Source organism: Falco naumanni, chromosome 13, assembly GCF_017639655.2.
Source record: "Falco naumanni isolate bFalNau1 chromosome 13, bFalNau1.pat, whole genome shotgun sequence".
Lineage (NCBI taxonomy): Eukaryota > Metazoa > Chordata > Aves > Falconiformes > Falconidae > Falco > Falco naumanni.
The window spans coordinates 22,402,417-22,417,039 of NC_054066.1; the positions used below are offsets into that span (position 1 = coordinate 22,402,417).

At 40.4% G+C, this 14,623-nt stretch overlaps 1 long non-coding RNA gene across 1 annotated transcript in view; it reads right to left on the reverse strand.

Annotated features, from left to right (window-relative positions):
- Positions 1-2,962: 2,962 nt before the first annotated feature.
- Positions 2,963-14,623, reverse strand: part of LOC121096891 — a 35,445-nt gene continuing 23,784 nt past the window's right edge. The window contains exon 4 of the long non-coding RNA XR_005830713.1: positions 2,963-3,153. This is a non-coding gene — a long non-coding RNA (uncharacterized LOC121096891). The remainder of the gene's footprint in view (positions 3,154-14,623) is intronic.

The window sequence follows — 14,623 nt, forward strand, 5'->3', positions numbered from 1 at the left end:
TGACTGCTGTTGATACAGCTCAGCCTGGTAGCTGAACTGTGATCTCTTCCCCTAGGGTGCTGTGAAAACTGAGAGGTTACTGGACTTCAGGGACAAGCTCATGGAAATAAATCTGCTGAAGCTGCTGAAACTGTGCCTGGCCCAGGACATCTGTGAACCATGACTGGAGGATGGGGGAGCACATAGGTGAGGTATGTTGTCAAAGCTTGCCCTGTTCTTAGACTCTTTCCTTATACCTTGTTTTGCCCGTTGTTGGAGACAGGATCACAGGATGACTGAATGGTCGGGGTTGGAAGGGACCTCTGGAGATCATCCCGCCCAACCCCCTGCTAAAGCCAGTTCACCTACAGCAGGTTGCACAGAGTTGTGTCCAGGCGGGTTTTGAATGTCTCCAGAGAAGGAGACTCCCCAACCTCTCTGAGGATGTTACATTACCTGGAGCTTTGGTCAGGCCCTGCACAACACTCTTATGTTACCAAACAATTCTGGCAAACCAAAATTTCAACTTTAAAAATATTGCCTTTATTTTTCTAATCAAGATACAAATTAATTTCCTGGCTTCCAGGCTATCGTGTGTGTGTATATATATATATATATATATATATATATATATATGATCTCTACACATCTACAACTCAGTTAGTTACTGCAGGATACATTTCTGATTTTGTTAACTAAGCTGTTAAGAAACCTCATGGTATAAATCTCTCTGGTGGTGTTCCTGCAAAACTTAAAAAACCCCTTCAACGAGGCAGTACTGCAGGAAACTCTCCCACACCCACCAGCCTGGATCACTGTCTTTGAGAAACCATAGATTATGAGCACATGAAGGGCTATATAATTTAATATCATCCAGGAGCAAGTGTAGTTAAAAATTATAATTGCCATCTTAAAAAAAGTGAAGTATTTTTGTTCACAGAGAATTATTAGTGTCTAATATCTGCTTACAGAAAAAAAAAACCACAACCAAACAAACATGTAAATTTTGTTCTAGAATGCCATTGTACAATTTACCCTGCCAGGGGCTCAGGCTATTTATGTTTTTGACTGCATCGTCTTCACTAAACTTAAAAAAAAATATATAAATTTCCATGGTAACCACTGCATCACACAACAAAGACATGTATACGCCACTTAGATCTTTAAAGAGGCAGAGTCTGCAATGAAATTATAGTCTGCATTTTTTTACAAAATAGTATTCTTCTTAGTAAATGCTTGCTTTGTTGTTTTTTTTTCCAATAAATTATAATTTTACATTAAAAAGCAGCATATAAAATAGTGCATCTAAAATAGCATAGTTCTGTCGTAAACCCGTTAGCTTTCTGAGAGTCATTCACATGGATGAGATCACTGGGCTGTAAGAGAAGAGAGGGAATGGGTGTGAGATGGTGGTACTCTTTAGTTCTGTCTTTCTGTAATTCCTATGAGACATTATACTTCTGTTTTTCAGTTTTTATTGCAGTACAATGACAAGGTCACAGAGGTCACAGTGGCAACATATATAGCTGTTTACCATATATATATATATACATATATATAAAAAATATATGGTTACATTTTCAAACTGATTTTTACATGTACTGTCCTGTGTAAAGAAGTGGAGGCCATTATGTTTGTCTTCGACTTTTTCATGAACCTCCATATATTCATGTGAGAGCATATAACCCTTTAATAATGCTTCTCATTTTCCACCCTTCAGTTCCCATGCAGCACCCTAGATCCCAGATCTGTGCTGTCTGCAGGTAGGCTGCATTGCAGGGAGCTGATATAGGAAAGCTTGGAGGCAGAGCCAGGCTGGTTTGCCTGGTTGCTGCTTTGGGCTCCAGTTCCTACCAGGGCTGTTAAACAGCCCCAGAATGTCCCAGCTGAATGTTCGTGTCCAATCATACAGCAGCATCAAACAGCAGGAGATCTGTGCTGGGTAACATCAGTGGGTTATGAAATGATTTTTGGGGTTCAAAATAGGTCTAAGGCAAAAAGCAAGTATTGTATCTGAAATCTGGGGAGGAGTCTGCATTTTGATTTTGTCTCATGGATTCCAGTGAAGTGCTTCTGGACCAAGGAGCTAGGTACTGCGCCTGTGGCTTTAGCGTGTGGCTACGGGGCCTTCTGGCATAGCATGCCAAGCTTCTGGCAAAGGCTACATGTTGGTATAGCCCCGCTCATGTTGGAATCACTTTCCCACTGGAATAAGCAGAGTCTGAGGCTCCCTTGCTCTCTCTGGACTCTGGAAAGCCTTCATTTTTTTGGCGAGTGGAGCTGCTTGCCAATATTTAGCCCTCAGCAATTTTTTATGATTGAGTTATAAAACCTGAAAATATGAGCTTATAATGAAAATGCCAGCACCACATTAAAAATAGCAGGAGCAGCGGGCACTGCTGTAATGTTGTTCTTGCTTTGGTTTTAATCCCTTCTCCAAACCAGCTCTGCTCCCTGCAGCCCTGGAAGTAAGAGATGCTCCCGGCACCTGGTGCTCTGGGTGCACCACGCGTGGGTGTACGGTGTGCAGGCTGCCGGGTGGGCTGCCTCAGCACACAGCCAAATTTTGGGCTGTGCTACACCATACCAGGAGGGAGAGGAGAGGCAATAAGCAAGGGAATGGGATATAGTTTTCATGGGATTAAGTGCTTGCTTTCTGTAGTTGATCTTATAGCTAGGAAATTCCGATAATTTGACTTGACTAATTGTTTACACCCATATGCCCAATCAAGTAAGGGAAGACCAGACTTGTGTTTTCTTGGGAAAAGGAAATAGCTTTCCCATTGCTCCTGGTACCAGCAGCCTTGAGATTATTCTACATCCCTCTTCAGTGCTGTTTGCCTGTTGGAGTCATTCGAGAATGTCTCAGCTTCTAGCTACTGAAGAACCTTTTCAAACCTAATGGACATAGTATAAAAACCTGCTACTTGAAATGCTTCCAACAAACTCCAATTTTTGGACTTACAATAGAGGCATCTGGCTGGAGCTTAACAGCCTGGGACAGGGTGGAGGGCAGAGCAGCTGCTAGGAACGATGCCTTTGGAAGAGCACGTTGGAAATGCTGACAGCTTCACTTCACACTTTATTCTGCTTCTGTCCCTTTACACTTCCCATTTCTCCCCTCCTTTCATCTGCGTGTGCCGTCCTTCTGTCAGGAGCTTATCTGACTGAATGCTGGAGTGGAAGATTAGGAAATTAGTAAATTAACTTTATTTGAATATCTGTTATAATAGAGCATCACGTATCCAAACACAGGGTTGAGATTTCATTGCACTAGCCATTGATTCTGAATGTGCAGTGGATCACTATGTCCATCAAAGCAATCCTCTACAATTAGTCATTCTTGACTGAAAGTTATTATCATGATAGCTGCTAATGAATTAATTTTTGAAAGTCATTTTGGTGTCACAGTGCTGGGGGCTGCGAAAATAAAGGCAAAGTTTACCATAATGAAACAGAAAGACAATAGTAAAGTCAGAGGAAATAAAATATCTGTGGATTAGGCTGGATGATAAGTGGTAGTGCATGTAAAATGAAGGAAGACTGTAAACTGAAAGGAGTATTGAAAAGTTGAGACATAAAGACAAGCTGTAGGCTGAGGAAAGAGAGGTAGTTACATTTTTTCAACAAAACTTCCTAAAACTTTCAAAGTGGAGAGGGAATGCAAGGACCTGTTTGCATAATATGCTGCTGCTTAGAGCCTGGGCTATGTAATTTCTCCCAGCATTAGAAATGTATTTTAAATAACAGTTTACATTACTATGGCAACCATGTAGACTAGCCATTTCTTTGTTGTACTCACAAAATAAAAAAGCATAAAATCCAAGAACATTTTTTTGCATCTCGTGTAGCCCTATGCCCCACCAATGGATTAGCTCATGATGGTTACATTTAACAGCTTGTCTCATTGGCCCTTGCCACTTGTGCATTCTACTTTTGTTTTTCACCTGAAATATGTCCTTCAGAGGCAGGACCTCATTAATAACTGTCTTTCCTAGTAATATAGCTCTACTGATTTTCAGAGATTACCTGTAGCATGTAAGCAACACATTGATGAATGAGCCTTTGAAATTCCATGTTCAATCTCTGTGGTAAAATGCTATTTCTGTTAATATTGCTGTTTCTTCACTTTAGATAATTGCATCTTTCTTGATTGTCAGATACTCAGTGAAATAAGTGGGAAGGGAAGAATGACTGTAACTGAATCATTTGTGAAATGACATCCCCTTTCTCCTCCTCCTCCCCAATTACACCATCTTTATGACACAACATAGAGAAAAGGATGCTCTCCTATCCAGGAGAGATGAGCAAGTTGATTGGTGTAAGGTTGACATTCACAGCTTCAGTACCTGAAAGCTAAGCACCTGAGCTAGAGCAAGCCACAATCCCGATGTGGCATGGTCTTAGAAGTATTTTCAAAATAAGTAAGAATATATCGTATGTGTCCTTTGAAAAAAGTATTAAAAAGCAGTAGGTTTGTAACCAGCCAGCATGTTTTCTTTTGCACAGGCCTGTATTTCCTCTGGTCAGCCCATGCCCATGATTGTAACTGGTGAAGCTAAAACGATTCTTTGTGGTTGATACTATAACTTAATAACAGTGTTACATGTCCATACTTCTTTTAAAAGATGGACCTCTTCCTATAAAATACATGTTTATATTTACACAGCTACTGAATCTTTTATAGGCAATTTCTGTGAAAGTGCTGTCTCCTGACTGGTAGCTTGTCAGCTCCTGTGGTATGCAATTAAAACAGGGCAGTGCAAGCAAGCAGGAGCACTCTAGGTTTTTCAGATATAATCTTTGTAAGAAAAGGAATTTGAGATGTGAGGAGTAATGCATTGTGGTGCAGCAGTGCATAAGCAGTATTTTTTTGTTTGTTTGTTTTTGTCTTGATTAGTTGCTTCGGTGATCAGTGAGGTAACAGTCTAAAGAACCAGCTCATTATATGGAACGATTCTGTCTGCTGTGATACTTAAAATCATCTTGCGCCACTCTGAAGCTCAATGCATAAAATATTAGCTTGGTAAGTAACACTACTGCTGGATAGAGCCTTTTTCTTTCAGAAGTTAACCTACGGATATGAGAAATCTGTCCTTGCATATAGTTTCTGATCCAGTGCCAGTGCCTAAGGATGTCCTTGGAAGGATTCCCATCTTTAAACACTGGATCAGGGTCCATGGTGTAGTAGCTGAAGTGCCGAGGCTTGAATTGGTAGTAATAAAATATAGCATTACTGTTTTAAAGCTGGAAAAAGGCTGTAAGAACAGAGGTTGACAGTGAAATACTGACAAGAAAGAGCAAGAGCTGTGTGAAGGCAGAAAAGGGGAATTTATAGAGGAAAAACTTGGGAATCATCAAGATTAAAATAATAGGTGTTTTTACTGGTTTGTTCACATCTGTTTCAACATATATACAAGGGGAAAACAAAGCATTTTTCTCTACTCAGATGGGTAAATATTAGACCTGTTTCAAAGATGTGAAGGATAGGACACAGGGATACATCACACAGTGGAGTCGAGGGTGATTGTTGTGGAATAGCCAATGTACAAATTACAAAATGCCCTGTGCTAGATCCCCAGGCTGGCATAATTACAGGGCTGCAAGATCAGATATCTTTTGCCCAGAATTATGGAATACGGTGGGAACTAGCAGGACAACAGATGATATTGAAGACAGACTCAGCTGGGAAAGAGATGATCCCTGCAGGGAGCTGTAGTAGGTTTTCTAAGGTTTTTGTCCTCATATTTACCAGCCTGAAAGACAACAGACTCATCTCTAACTTACACTGGTAGGACAGTAAGCAGAGCGTGGAGCAGATGTTTGGGTGATAAGCTCAAGATCACTTGTACTGTTTTGTTAATCCATTAAGTAAAAAGGTTTTTTGCTCATATATTTGCACAACATTATGTGTGATTAGCTTTTGATCCATGTATCCTTGTAGCTCTGTAACTGTATTGCAGTTGAACAACAGCATGTTATTAAAGCTGACATTAGAATTTATGAGGCCCCGGTGCCCAGTCACGTGCTTTAAAGAATAAAGCATGCATAAGCAAATTAACAAAACCAGTAACCTCTTTGGACATGCAAGAACCGTGATATTCTGCATTGTGCTGTAGCAGTGCTAGAAGCCAACAAAGGGACTGGTTTCTTTCCCAGAGCTATAGTGAATTTGATGGCATTGCGCAGACTTGGACATATATTAAACAGAGCCATGTTTACTTGTGCTGCATAAGAATCACAGGGGGAAGCAAAATCAATGTTTTCCAAATGGAATAGAAAGAAGCCATGAGGAAAAGAAATGGTATTTTCAAGCTTCTTTGAAAGGTAACACAAACAACGCACAGAGTAAAAGAAATCTTTGAAGAAAAAGCACTTGCCAGTGTCTTCTTCACCCTATATTAACCTTGCTTTGGAGGGTTAAGGCATGGTAGGTCTTTAGTATTATTTTAAAAGGGGAGGGGGGCAGTGCATGTGTGTATAAGTAGGCTTTCAAATTGATGTTTTGAATTGGAAGCTGCACAATGCATCTGTACATCTTGACAGCACAGAAGACACGCAGATTTTAGAGGGGCACTGGGATGACACTGAGAGTGCATGATGCAGTGGTGTAATGAAACAGAGATCAATGTTAAAATGAATGTAACACCACTGAGGAGTACACACAGATCAATACACTTGTAAGCCATAGAGTATAATCCTGCTATAAAGGTCTTGTTGGATAGTACAGTCAATTCTATGAAGACACATTTTTCTGCACTTCTCAAATGTACCTCTGACTTATCTGTCCTAAAGACTGTATTAAAATGTCCTTCTTTTAGAACACAAAGGGTTGAATCTTTGTATTCTCACCCATGTATGCAAAGGATAATAGGCAGTGCCTAACAGTAAACTCCCAACCTTCAAAAATGTGGCATAGCAAGATCAGATGGACGGTCAGCAATGATCTGTCTTACATTAAATCTGTGAAATGTTGTTTTATTGCTGTCCCCCCTTACTGCCTACTCCTTTTCTTTAAGGAATATATCTAGAACAATTACTGAACACACAGTCTCGAGAGAAAGGGGGAGGTCAGTCTTGCAGCCCTCACTTATAGTGTGCAAAGAACTTGCTTACGGTTATTTTCCACCTCCTGATTTTTAGAGCTTAAAACCATTAAAAGAAAGATCAGAGAGTTTCTCTCCTTTCTTGATGCATGGATAGCCTTGGAAATAGAAGGTGGTTACTAGTGTAGACTGAGGTGCTCTCTCTCTCTCATATATATGTGTTTGTATATGTATGTATATTCCCTAAAGATTTCAGGCTATCTGCATGTCTTCTCAGTCCACTGCAAATTTAATGTCTCTGAGACTCCTTGTGTTTTCAGTTTTATAGTTGGATGATTTGTAGGAACTGGTGACAGTCAATCTGCGGTTAATGACTCCAGCATCCCAAGTCAAACTGTGTCCTGTAAGGAAGTAGCCAATGTAAATGTAAGAGTCAAAGTTTATTTCCTCCTTGACAGGAAATTTAGCACTGGAAGAAGTGAAAATGATAGCACCTTGAACGTGCCTTAAGCTGATCCCCTTGTGCTGGTTCTAACATGGTGCAAGTGACAGGTAAGCGTTATAATGCAGGTGCTGTCAGCTAAGTAGGGATCAGCAAGGGCATGAACCTGCACCAGCAGCAGCACTTGGTACAGTTGTCCTGCATGCGTTTGATCCTCAATGTCATTGAACCTTCATTTTCTGTCTGAAGTTTGCCGGCCCAAGGTAGCACTGCCCAGAATGTATATTGCTGGCTGGATTGATATTGTAAAATGTTTTTTCTTGGACAGGAGCTGATTGAGGAGTGAACGGGTCTATGGACATTGCAAATAGAATGGCATCTAGCTCTGTGCCTCAAAGACCACATGTCTATTCACTGTAGCTACACAAACCAGTGCTTGTGACTACGGTTTCTTTGATTGATCTTACATTTTGCTGCCTGAAATGCTTTAGTCATTCCTTCCAGTTATAATCTGCCCCTTGATACATGTTGTATTGCTGTACTTGCTGCAGGTCAAAGACAGAGGGATGTTCCAGTTCTGTCATGTTTTAGAGCAACCTTGGCTGCCAAACCACTCATCTAGGATCAGACTTATGCTGCACTCCAGCTTTGATCTTTCAGTCCTGCAAGGGAATGGGAGGTAAGAGAAGCACGTTCTGTCATGTGTCTCGTGGAAATCTGGTCCTTTATCACAGACAGGGCAGCGGGAATTGCATTCCTTCTCCATTTCTGTTCTAGCTTGTTTTAAGGCCAGGTTTCCTTGAGAGGCATATACTCTTCTCAGCCCCTTAGAGTGAGCAGGTCCTTGATTTAATTTCTGACTGCCATCCTCTGTAGAAAGGGTAATGTATCTCAGCTTATAATTTGCATTTGTCTCCTCCTTTTTCCTAATGCAGGCATTTCTATTTTTCCTTGTAATTTCCAAAGGAAGCCACTAGTTCTACCCCTCTGTTGCTATAGCTCAGATGTTTTTACCCTTCTCGTCATTGAGATGACTTTGATTTGAACTTCTTTGAAATACGAAGAGTGCATATTTTAAAAGAGTGGAGAACAGTTAAAGCAAATAACAATAAATTAATAAATACATAATTACAGTGTTGCTTCAGGGAAAAGTTTCTAGGCATAATCTAATAACAATGACTGGAGATACAATTAGCATTGTGTGTTGATTCCAGATCCCCTGGGAGAGTGTAATAATTAAGCTTGTGTTTTCCAGTCCCTTTTGGCCTTAATAGCTATTATGATCATTAAGTGTAACCTGCTGTAGACTCTGCTTTCTAAATGCCTTTGTGAGTCCAAGATCAAGTCTGTGTTCCCTGGTGTAGGAACCAGGTTGATGAGAAAAAAAAGTGTTCTCGTTAGTCCCTCAAGACGTTGTTCTCACTTTTGTTCCCAAGCTCTTCTTTCCTTCCAGGTATCTATAGCCAGCAACTTTTTGCAGCTCTTTCTGAGCTTCAGTTAATCTTTACTCTTTCTGACACTATGGCAGCTGTAAAATGCCATTGCATTTGCCCACATTTATCATCCTCTTTTTCAGTGTTTGTGATTGACCCCATTCACTGCAGTCTTGGCTATGTGGCTGCTAGACTGAAAGAAACAAACTGAATTGTCACCACCACGAAGGCTGCTCTTAAGTAGATGCTCTTCATGATGCAGCTATGGCTTCAGAAAGTTTAGTGTAACCAGAAAACCTTCTAGCCCTCATTTCTTCCAGAATATTACAAACATGCCTTCTGCTTCCATGGGAAAAAGCAAAAAACTGTTAAAAGAGTTGTTCCCTGTTTCCAATATTAATTGGCAACGCTGGCATGGATACGCAGCTGCAAGTAAAGGAATGCACTTCCTCTGTTGCAGAGAGAAGCATTGCAAAAGCGATACACAATCAAAGCAAGGCACATGACTAATCTGTCACTCCTTGCTGAACTTGTCTGAAATTTATTGCCAGTTAGACAGCATTTCTCTCTGTTTACTGATTTGATTGAAAGGATGATTTATCAAGGTTCAGCATCACATTGAATGCTGCACTCTGGTCCGAAGGGTAATGAGTTGTAGCCACATCTCATTCTCCTTCCCCACGTGACTGGGACATTGCAGGGCAAGGTGAGTATTTGCAGGCTTTGGTGTGACACATGGGTAGCTCTGCTGGGGAGGGGGTTGTTCATGCTGCCTGCAGGGTCAGCCCACTTCTTGCCCCTCCAAGCAGGAGAGGACATAGATTGTTTATCAGGAGGTTTCAGATTGCTGCACAATGCATCGACGAGAGAGAGTAGAATGGGAAATGACAGTGGGAAGGACAATGAAAATAGCAACATAATAAAAGGATTAAAAATACCAGAAATTGAAATGACAGTTTACTGCTGTCACCGCTGTTATCCCTAGCGTTGTTTCATAGTGTGGCTTAATGCTGTTTGACATTGTCTTGGCTGACTAGCGTAGTACAGTCCCCTCACAATACTAACGCCTTCCCTCTGCATGTACATTTGGTTTGGTTATGGTGAATTTTTCTTAAGCAGCCCTGGTATTTGTTTCAATCACAACAATACCCATCGTCTCACCTTAATTTACGGAGTCATAACTAGCAGTATTTCTTTTCAGCATAAAGAGAGCATTGGAACAATTGCCACTATTTATCAACTGTAACACAGTTCTTTATAAAGGTCTTATGTGAGCAAAGAATAAAAATGCAATGATAGTCTCACAATAAATACCCTAAATCCTTTATTGCCTATTTATGGTGTAATCTCTCTACAGTTGTACAATATATGACTGTTTAGAAAAAGCTCCAGAATACAGTTATATGGTTTATTTACCAGGAGATGGCAATGGTGATCTACTGCAGTATTAACTTATATACAAGGCCCATATAATTCTTCTGCAACACCACAAACTTCAGTATGAATGAAACCAAAGTATTCCAATACTGCCTTCCTCATTTCTAACTTTTTTTAAGTTGCTGCTATTCATTGTTAAGAAAGTAATTTTTTTTTTCTCCCATTTTTGATTGAAATTGCTGTCACTACATTTTTTAAAGATGTCTAAATACAATCATACTGGTATTCTGGAAAACAGAATATTATTTAAAAACAGAGCAGCCAATACCATTGAATAAGATATGCCACGTGTCGGAAAAATCAAATGATTGATGAAAGTAAAATCTTAAAAAATGCATTTAGTTTTACAGTATCAGAAGTGAACTTGAGTAGTTAAAGAAAAATAAATTATAGGTTCTCTATTAAAAATCATGTTATAACTTTCTGTTAAGCTGCTAGAAGTATGGTCTTAAAGTATGTAGTTGCCAACTATTTTACACAACCTGAGATTAACTGTGGTGTGCAGTGCCGTCTGAGCCTACAGTAAGGCATGCACCATTCCTACATGAATTAGTGCAGCACTGGTATTCACATGTAGCAGATCGCTGCCATAAGCACTGGAAGCAAAAGTTTGGCTTCTTACAGGATTGTTCTATGTTCCTTTATATCCTTTTCCACCTAACTGCCCATTTCTTGCTTTTCTCCCCAGAAAGCTTATATAAGTTGACAAGCTGGTTTGTGCACGTTTACTAGATATTTGGCATTTTTCAAACCGAAGTAACTGGTGAGCCTTACTTGGATTGCACCAAGAGGGCAATGTCTGCAAGGAGTGAACCAGGGATACAGCTGGCTAGCTAAACCAGCTCTGGAGATCTTGGTCCAGGTAGAGCATTGACCACCTCTTACCAGGGAATTATTCTTTTCCTTTGCCATTCTGAGATACACAGTCTGGCTTTTCCTTTGGCATTCTGAGATACACAGTCCGTGTCTTACAGCTGTCAGCATATGGCTCTCAGTCAGGAGGGTTACCCACCCTCAAGTTAAATAAATGCTTTAACTGCACCTGCTCTTTGCAACATTAAATGCCAGCATTATTGCCTTTCCACTGTTATTACTTTAACGTTCCCAAAGAAACTGGCCAGGACAGAAGAAGTGTGAAAGGAACATGGAATAGGTAAGGAGTGCTTATCTGTAACAACAGATGACAGGAGGGGAAAAAAACATTGTTCTATTCATGTAAAGATCTCAATTTTCTACCGTTTCAATTGCATTCAGCTTTCTAAAGCCCTTCTTCACCACAGTGTCTACCTTTCTGCCACTACAATATCTTTCCTTCCTTTCCGCTGTTTTGCATTAAGTGGTACTCAATCAAACCCCATCTGTACAAGGAAGAAAAAGCAACTCTCGAGCGTACGCACGGTATTTCCCTTAATGCTGCATTCTCCACAGCTTTCTATCAGACAACTTCTGTGTTGGGCTCTGCCTGCTCAGCACACGATATACGTTCTAGGGAGACAGTTGACTCCACCTAATCGGCAACGGGGGATACCTGTACACAACAGCAATCACACATCGTATGTCTGCAATATCTTACTGCTCACAGATCCCACAGGGTATGACAGAAGGACAGAGGTAAGAGAGACCTTTAACAGTCTTTTTCTCCAATATGGAAATCGATCCATGGTGCAAAATGAACTGACTCAGTGAAAGCAGCAGAAGGAAATAGGGAGTAGGGTTTGGAGTCCTTTGGCTCCTTGTGCCTTGTTATGTTAGCCAAGCAAATGGTCTTTCTCTTTCCCTTTCACATTTTTTTTCCTCTTTATGGTCCTTTAGAAAACAGCACAAAGGTAACCAATACATTCAGTTCTGCCACCTCCCTGGGCACCAGGGCAGCCATGTTCCACCTTATGGCGAAGTTCTCCAGCAGCTTCAACATCTAACAGGGCTGTGAACCATGCTGGTGGCATTCATGTCTCTTCAAAGGGCAAATCTGCAGAAAGGGCAAAATGATGTTCAGACTGACGGTCACTCACACGAAATGTCCTGTCTTCTCTGCTGGATCTTTTGCTGTGAGTACCACGTTCATGCCAGCGGTGTGAAGGGAGGAACGATGAGCTTCCCTTTTCCCATCACTTACTTAGCACCCACTCCCACCTCCCTTGCCTTGCCGACTTAGATTGTGCTTACGCCCCGGTACAGAGTAGAGGTATGGATGTAGCTTGAAATGAATTAGCTCAACCATCTCTTTACTTTGCTAAAATCTGTCCTGTAAACATACCAGACTGCAGGCTTTTGAGAGTGGGACTATTTACAGCCTTGTTTTTGCATTATTTATTACAACAGGGCCAAAGCAGAGAGGCTCTGGGTGCCACCATAGTGCAGATAATTTTCACAGTGACCCAGAGGGAGAAGCAAGGCGAGACTCAGAGGTTAGCAGTTCATAATGGGTAAAGAGAAGTTTAAATTTCTGAATTATAAAGTTGTAAAAAAGATTCAAAGGGAAGTGAGGGCATCCTCGGCCCACTCTTTGATAGTACAATACATAAAAACCAGATTTTGTAGGAGTATAATAAAAGATTGTATAGGAGTATAATAAAACCCAGACACAAGTCTGAAAAATTCATTAGTTTCTGCCATGACTAAAATAAGCACTGTCTATGAAAACTACTTTGCAATGGTAATGAAAAGCGAGTGGAAAAGCAAGTGTTAGCACCAGTGCTGCGATGTGAAATAATTTCTGTATACTCAGATCCATCATTGTGAACAATGTTGTTGATTATAAACCACATCAAATTCCCAGTCCCCCAAAACATGTATTTTATTTTGCAGTTTTTCTAGTAATTATGAAATCAACAGAATACTATCAAGTTTTACCACAATTAAGCTAAATACATACTTAAATGGTATAACATACTCGGTAATTGTAATATCTCTGTAACAGTAACTTCCTTCCCAGGAACAATTGGCAATGTTTCTCGAGCATTTTTCAGGGGTGGCATCTAATGATAATGGCTATACTCAGTGCGCTCATAATTGTATAATTTAAAAGGTACTTGGATGCAATTTAGAATCAAGATTTGACCTGCAGAGCTTCATTTCTTGTAAGTTGATAAGAGGAGTCTCCTAGACTCAGATGGGTTTTATAGCCCCTTCAGTGTATGTGGGTTTGATGGAAGAGATGATGACACAGACTTACAGCAGTGTGAGGTGTTCTCTGAAAACAGGTCTATATCTAGTCACTTGTGAGATAGTGTTCATTTGTAAAGCTATTACCATGTAATTGTGCTGAAGACCTTTGGGCTCAAGGAAATCAAAATGCTTGTCTTAGGCCCTCAGTGAGTGAACGGCCACATGGTATTTTGCTTCAAGTGATTGCCACTTGCTCAGGGCAGAAGGTCTGCCCAGAGTGTTGTGAGACTGTTGTGTCTGTGGTGGGCCTGGGAGGCGGGAGTTTTATTCCGGTACTTTTCTCAAATTTTGCCAGATGCACGCATAGCTCAAGAGACGGCTCAATATTCTCTGCCAAACTGGGAATGTCTCTGCTTTGGCAGTTTGTGTTCCTGCAGCCACAGAGCTGGCTGGTCACTGCCATTCTGGCCACCGGAATTAAGTGTATACTCCAGATTTATGTTTGCATATACTGAAATAAAAGCTCTGACTCGGTAAGAAAAGGCAAGACAACCTCATTTGTACTTATACCATTAACTTAACATCTATTTATACAGAAAAATCAAAACGAAGTAGGAAACAGAAACCTTGCTATTTAATACTAGGTAGCCAGTGACACAAGTATAAACTCAAGAATTGAAAGTGGCCACTAATTTAATGATAAAATTGGTTCACAAATAATTCATTGGCTAGAACATCTTACATCAAATGTTTGCATCCCTTTGCTATCCAATACTAAATTGGATAAACCTTTGCTGTACAATAAATTATTTATAGATGCATAATTATGAACAATGAACACATGAATGTAAAAATTAGATGGACTGGTTAAACTTTCCCTACTGCTCAGCTGGCTGGCAATGGTCAGTGGGAGCTTCCCGCCAATTTCATTTGGGCCTTGGAAAATCTCATCCTTCACTGGGTATTTGTAGATTGAGATAATTCTTCTCACCTGGTTTTGAAGATCCCATTTGACCTTCCTTACGCCATATGATGCCATTTGCCTGAGAAGTAGGTTTCTGTCCAATTGAATGCTATGTTTTTTCATAATTTGGTTCGATAATTGACTTTTTTTTTTTTCCATGTCAGTGAAAGGCAAAGATCAGACAAAGCAATGACAGCTCACATGTATTTCAAAT